This window comes from Peromyscus eremicus, unplaced genomic scaffold (assembly GCF_949786415.1).
Source record: "Peromyscus eremicus unplaced genomic scaffold, PerEre_H2_v1 PerEre#2#unplaced_1287, whole genome shotgun sequence".
In the NCBI taxonomy this organism is placed as follows: domain Eukaryota; kingdom Metazoa; phylum Chordata; class Mammalia; order Rodentia; family Cricetidae; genus Peromyscus; species Peromyscus eremicus.
The window spans coordinates 77,402-84,736 of record NW_026735522.1 but is presented as its reverse complement, the minus strand read 5'-3'; the positions used below and the strand labels follow the sequence as shown (position 1 = coordinate 84,736).

The following is a 7,335-nucleotide window of genomic DNA, read 5'->3' as shown; positions in this document are numbered from 1 at the left end:
TATCACAATGGAGCACGATGATATCACAATATAGTGTTGTTGTCACAGTGGAGCACTGTGATGGCATAATGGAGACCTGATGTCACAATGGAGCACTGTGATGGCATAATGAAGAACTGATGTCACAATGGAGCACTGTGATGTCACAATGGAGCACTGTGATGGCATAATGGAGAGGTGTGATGTCACAATGGAGCACTGTAATGGCATAATGGAGTGCTATGATGTCACAATGGAGCACTATGATGTCACATTGAAGAACTGTGATGTCACAATGGAGCACTCTGATGTCACAATGAAGCACTATGATGTCACATTGGAGCACTGTGATATCACATTGGAGAACTGTGATGTCACAATGGAGAACAGTGATGTCACAATGGAGAACTGTGATGGCATAATCGAGTGCTGTGATGTCACAATGGAGCACTGTGATGTCACAATGGAGCACTGTGATGGCATAATGGAGAACTGATGTCACAATAGAGCACTGTGATGTCATAATGGAGCACTGTGATGGCATAATGGAGAACTGTGATGTCACAATGGAGCACTGTAATGGCATAATGGAGTGCTATGATGTCACAATGGAGCACTATGATGTCACATTGAAGTACTGTGATGTCACAATGGAGCATTATGATGTCACAATGAAGCATTATGATGTCACATTGGAGCACTGTGATGTCACAATGGAGCACTGTGATGGCATAATGGAGAATTGTGATGTCAAAATGGAGAACTGTAATGGGATAATGGATTGCTTTGATGTCACAATGGACCACTATGATGTCACATTGAAGAACTGTGATGTCACAATGAAGCACTATGATGTCAGATTGGAACACTGTGATGTCACATTGGAGAACTGTGATGTCACAATGGAGCAATGTGATGTCACAATGGAGAACTGTGATGGCAAAATGGAGAACTGATGTCACAATGAAGCACTATGATGTCACATTGGGGCATTGTGTCATCACATTGGAGAACTGTGATGTCACAATGGAGAACTGTGATGTCACAATGGAGAACTGTGATGGCATAATGGAGTGCTGTGCTCTGACAATGGAGCACGGTGATGGCATAATGGAGAACTGATGTCACATTGGAGAACTGTGACGTCACATTGGAGCACTGGGTTGTCACAATGGAGCACTATGATTTTACAATGGAGCACTGTGATGGCATAATGGAGAACTGATGTCACAATGGAGCACTGTGATGTCACAATGGAGCACGGTAATGGCATAATGGAGAACTGTGATATCACAATGGAGCACGATGATATCACAATGCACTGTTGTGATGTCACAATGGAGCACTGTCAGGAGCCAAGTAGCCTAACTGATTCTCATGGGAAAAAGCAGTGTACCCAATCTTCCGTTAACAGTTTCAATAGCAACCATTTTTCAACAAAACCACAGTATGTACCTTTTGATCTACTCCCTGAAACATAATGGTTTGCTGTATGGTCCGTTGATCAGGCCCTGGAACAAAGAGACCTTTTCCTGAACCCTACCTTACCCTAACTTCCTCCTAGTAACTTTCCATACCCCTATCTACTTCTCCTAGCTCCTAGCATATATAAACCTGATTCCCCTTGCAATAAACGAGACCTTGACGCAACTCAGACTGACTTTGTCTTCCTTTACGCGCCTGGTCTCCTTTCTCTCTCACCCCCATTGATCTTTCAGGAGGTGCCTCCTCGGGTCTCATCAAATAACGTGGCCCGCGGGACGGGTCAAGTGGCGCCCGAACGTGGGGCTCGAGGCACGGTGACCTACCGGACGACGGATAACAAAAGGGGCCCCGGAGAGAATTAGGGTAGAGACGCCCGGACCGCATCACTCGTGCAACGCGGGAGAGTCTTGAGGTAAGTGTCGTCCAATCGATCAATGGGAAAAAATTTATCTAAAGAGGCTGTTTTTTTAAAGGAGATGAAAGGGAATCTTCGGGAGAGAGGACTAAGAGTTAAAAAAAAGGATTTAGTAAAGTTCTTTCAATATGTGGAGGAGAAGTGTCCCTGGTTAGTGATTAATGGACCAGGAATTCACCCTTTGACTTGGAACAAGGTTGGAAAAGATATTAACAAATTAATCAGAGACGGGGAAAATGTCCCCGATGCCTTTTTTAGTTTTTATGGTGTGATTAGAGATTTTCTAAAGGAAGCAGAGGGAGATGGGCGTGCTTCACATTTACTAGCCCTTGCAGAGGATTTTCTCTCAAACTCCCCCTGCCTGACACCCAAGTGTCCAGAGGTTTATTACATCTACCGGTAAGAGCGCTCTCTGTCTTGCTGTGTCTTTCTGTCTTGTTACTTTTGTTTTGTACTTTGCAGGCTCAATTTGTACTTTTCAGGCTCTCACTGGGACAGACGTGTCCAGACAGTGAACCTGGCGGTGAAGGGAGACGTCCCAGAGCCCTAAAGCCACCTCAGAGTTGACGATCTGGTTTAGGAGCATCTTTGGGTATCTTCCCCCACGGTGGGAGGAAGTGCCACTTTGTATTTTGTCCCGGGAATTTGTCAGAGCCATTTTGTGGGTTTTTTGTATGTTTTGTTGTGATCATTGTTACTTTACTCTCTTCTTCTCTTCCAAGAAAAAAGGTGCATGTCTGACTGACAGGGATGTGGAAGCCCCTGATGTCTGTTTAATTAAGGACAGAGATCCTCCAGTCTGGATTGTTTTTGGTGTGATTGAGCCTGGAGGGTCAAAACCTCCCCCCCCCCCCAGAGCACATCAGGCTGTCACTGTTCTTGGAGCTTTGTTGGTTGTCTCGTTGGGACAAAGTTTTTTCGTGTGCCCTTGGTCTTGTGTGTAATGTGTTAATTGTTCTCATTGTTGACTTGACTGTGACTGGACGCTATGGGACAGTTCCCTTCTTCTCCACTAGACCTTTGCCTAGCTCACTGAAAGGATGTGTGAGCCACAATAAAGGGAACTGGGTCCCCCACTCCCACTCCCCGACTGAACTGAGATAAACAGGTATCCCCTGCCAGGTGGGGCTTGCATACTGCAAGAGGGGCTTGCTGGCTGTGAATGAGGCAGTGCTGATGTTCCGGTTCTTGGATTGTCTGTGTAAATGTTATTTGTTTTTGTCTACTAACCTCCCTTATTTTTCTAGAGGAAGAGGAGGAGAGAGAGGCATAACAAAGGCTACCTCCATCCCCCCCTAGCTCTCTTGCTATCAGGACTGCAGCCAGCTGGCTGCTCTCACTAGGGTGGGGGTGCGTGCTCTTGGTACAGGCGGGCAAAGACGGGAACTTTGGACAGGACAATGGGGACTGCCTGCAATTGACAAAAACTGTGTGTACACTGAACAGAGAATCTGACTTTAGTCAGAAGAGTTAACAAAAACTTTTTTTCAGGAACACTGGCAGCCAAGGACACGCTCTATGCCCACTGCTCCCCCTCCCTTCCTTTACTGTGATAACTTCAAGGTTTCTTCTGCCGGCCAGCAGCTTCTATTGTTAACCCTTCTCTGTCCTGGTATTGCTTAAAAGGAAATGTTAAATTACCAGTTCAAGACACTGGGAAAATTATGCTTTTGTTTCCACAGGAAAAATAAAAATTTACATGGGTTTTGGTCATTTGAGTTCAATGGGTTACAAATACTTGCCATCATTTAAGAGACTTGGTTTCAAATTATTGTTGGTTAAGATAAAAAAATGTTTAAAAAATATATAAAATACAAGTTATTAGAATACGTAAAAACAAGGTATAAAGGTCTGAGGATAAAAAGGCTTATATAATGATTTAAAAAAAAATGACTTAAGATATATAAAAATAATGAAATATGTTTCAGGTTTCTTTGTCTTGCTATTCTGCTGTTACATTGAGACTCCAAAGGGTCATAGTTGTAAAAATGTCTGTCTACTCTACAGGTATGAACGAAAAATGTGGCCACATATATGTTTGGTTTTGAATGTCTGAGTTTGCATGTCCTTTGTGTTAAGGAATACAAGTTAATACTAGTCATCTGGCTATTCAGATACTAGTTTAAAGCATAAACTGTTCTATTTAAATAAAAAAACTGAGAGGTATATTTGACTAATATACTTATAGAAGAACAAATTGGCCTGGTTATTGTTACCAAATTTAGAGATATTTTTAAGATTGGACCTAGATTTGTTTGGCTCAGATACATTTAATAGATAATGGTCCTCAAACCTGTCAAAGATCTGATGAATATGGCATTTACATTATTTGATGAAAAACTTACTATAGCAAACAGAGACTCCAAGCTCCCCAGCTCCTAGCAATGACTCCCAAGGAATGGCCAATTCCCCTATGCTATGTCAAAAGTATGTAGCTCAGTCTATCGATCCAGTGAGGGTCTAATACCCCGAAGTTTATATTATACATTATATGGATGATTTGTTAATAGCAGGAAAATCTGAAGAAAAAACACAAAATGTAGCTCAAAAGATAATTATCACACTTCAGGACCGAGGATTTCATATAGCTCCAGAGAAGATATAAACCCAATACCCCTTCCTGTTTTTAGGGTTCGAGTTACACCCGGACCTCCTCTATACACAAAAAATCCAGATTAGAAAAGATACACTTCGTTGTCTCAATGATTTTCAAAAGCTTTTAGGGGATATCAATTGGCTGCGACCCTATTTAAAAATAACCAAGGGAGAGTTACGCCCCCTTGAGGATATCCTCAAAGGAGACTCCGACCCTCAATCCCCTAGATACCTTACGGTGGAGGCAGAGAGGGTGTTACAAAAGGTTGAAACGGCCATCACTCAACAACACACGGGATATTTTGACCCAACTCTCCCATTGTATTTGATCATTTTTTCTACAGATTTTGCCCCTACAGGCCTGCTTTGGCAAGAGTCCGTACCTTTACTGTGGGTACATCTTCCTGTTACTAAAAGAAAAATCCTTCCTACTTATCCTTCCCTGGTTTGCCAATCAATAATGTTAGGAATAAAAGCCTCCACTCGATACTTTGGACATGACCCTGATATTATTGTTATGCCATATGATAAAGAGCAACTTGAATGGTTATGCACCCGTAGTCCTGACTGGGCCATTCTTGTCTGCACCTATGAAGGGAAACTTGACACACAAATGCCCAGTAACAAACTCCTACAATTCTTCTCCCTCACTTCTTTTGTTTTTCTTAAAAATACCCGAATGGAGCCCATCCCGGACTCCCCTGTGCTTTTCATAGATGGGTCAAGTAATGGTAAAGCTGCTTATGTCCTCAATGGCCAAAAGAATGTTATGACAACCCCTTTTAAGTCAGCTCAGCTGGTGGAGCTATATGCTGCCCTTGCTGTCTTTAAAAATTTTGAAGATTGTTCCTTTAATTTGTATTCAGACAGTAGATATGTGGTAGGGGCTTTACAGGCTTTAGAAATGGTCCCAGTAATCCAACCCATTACTCCCACCTTCCAAATGTTTTCTGAATTACAAAAATTAATACGACAAAGGTCACTACCCTTTTATGTTGGCCATATTCGTGCCCACACAGGCCTACCTGGACCCCTAACTCAGGGAAATGAACTTGCCGATTCTGCTACACGTTCTATCTTGATTTCTCATTTGGAACATGATCAGGTAGCAGCTGCTCGTGAGGCGCACCGCCTTCATCACCTCAATGCTCAAACTTTGAGACTAAGGTTCTCAATTACTAGAGAACAGGCTAGGGAAATTGTAAAAAGTTGCAAAAATTGCCTGATGCTCTTACCTGAACCTCATTATGGAGTAAACTCCAGAGGGCTTATTCCTGGACAACTATGGCAGATGGATGTCACCCATGTTCCTTCTTTTGGCAAATTAAAGTTTATACATGTTACTGTAGATACCTTCAGTGGATTTTTTTGTGCCTCTGCTCATAGTGGAGAAGCCACCAAAGATGTTATCAATCATATGTTACATGTCTTCACAGTGCTAGGTCAGCCGAAATGTATAAAAACTGATAATGGTCCAGGATATACTAGTAGCAAATTTAGACAATTTTGTTTACAATTAGGAATTAAACACTTCACTGGAATATCCTATAACCCTCAAGGCCAAGGTATCGTGGAGAGAGCTCACCAAACTTTAAAAAATACTCTTAATAAACTTAGCTCACAAGAGACACTATTTCCCCTTAAGGGAAACCACAAAGCTCTGCCTTCTCACACCCTATTCGTATTAAATTTTCTGACATTGGACGCTTTTGGAAAATCTACAGCTGAGCGACACTGGCACCCAGAAACCAAACAAGGATATGCACAGGTCCTTTGGAAAGATCCAATAACTGGAAAATGGGGCAGTCCTGATCCAGTTATAATCTGGGGAAAGGGATCTGCATGTATTTATGACTCCAAGGAAAATGGGGCTCGTTGGCTACCAGAAAGACTGATTAAGCCTTACTCTGCACAGATTGCCTCCCTAGACTAAGGAAAAAATAACTGTTATGTCCAGGACACAACCCTGAGACAAAATTCTCTCTTTTTCTTTCAGAAATGCCTCCGGCTTGGAAAATAAAGGGAGCCACGGACATCTCAATGGCAGGACCTGTTCATCGCGAGCCTTGGAAAACCAACCCCTGCTTCATCGTTTGCTTACTACTCTTCCCCCTTCCCCTCTCCTGCATCTCCAAGGAAAGCCCCCATGCTATTAAAAAGCTTACCTGGCGAATTTTCACAGTAACAGGGGAGGAGGTCTGGAGCATTACTGCAAACCATGCTCCCTATTCCTGGTGGCCATCACTCACTCCTGACTTCTGTCAGCTGGCTGCAGGATTGAATTCTTGGGATATACCTACTATTGGCCAACACCAGTTAAATGGTACAGGGGTTCAAACGATTCCAAACTGCAATCAATTTCCTCATAGTCCTAAAACTACTTGGACAAGCCCTTGTGGGACATTCCATGATAATGACCCTGCCGTGATGACTGCCCCAGGCTGTGTTAGTCCTACAGCTCGTTGTAGGTTAGCACAATCTGACTTTTATGTCTGCCGTAAGGATGGTAGAAGCCGAGCCACGGCTGCTAGATGTGGGGGATTCGAGATCTTCTTTTGTGCTCGATGGGGTTGTGAAACTACAGGGGCAGCTTACTGGGAACCAACTTCATCTTGGGACCTTATTTCAGTTACAAGGGGATACAGTAAGCCTAGCACAAATAGACATTTTTGCTTTAGCCCCTATACTGGGACAGCCTATAATCCCGGGCTATCATTACCTTTAAACATAACCTTCACCCCTCAGGGTAGGGCGAATTGAGAATGGCCCTCAGGAAAAACATGGGGACTCCGTTGGTATCTTGATGGTACAGATAAAGGAGTCATTTTCAAGATCTTGCTAACAATAGAAAACCTGTACCC

General features: G+C 43.0%; 1 long non-coding RNA gene across 1 annotated transcript; it reads left to right on the top strand.

The window, feature by feature from the left end:
• Window positions 1–1,436: 1,436 nt before the first annotated feature.
• On the top strand, window positions 1,437–6,659 carry LOC131902024 (uncharacterized). The gene is made up of 2 exons (XR_009376980.1): window positions 1,437–1,876; window positions 6,471–6,659. It is a non-coding gene; the product is annotated as an uncharacterized LOC131902024 (long non-coding RNA).
• Window positions 6,660–7,335: the final 676 nt, after the last annotated feature.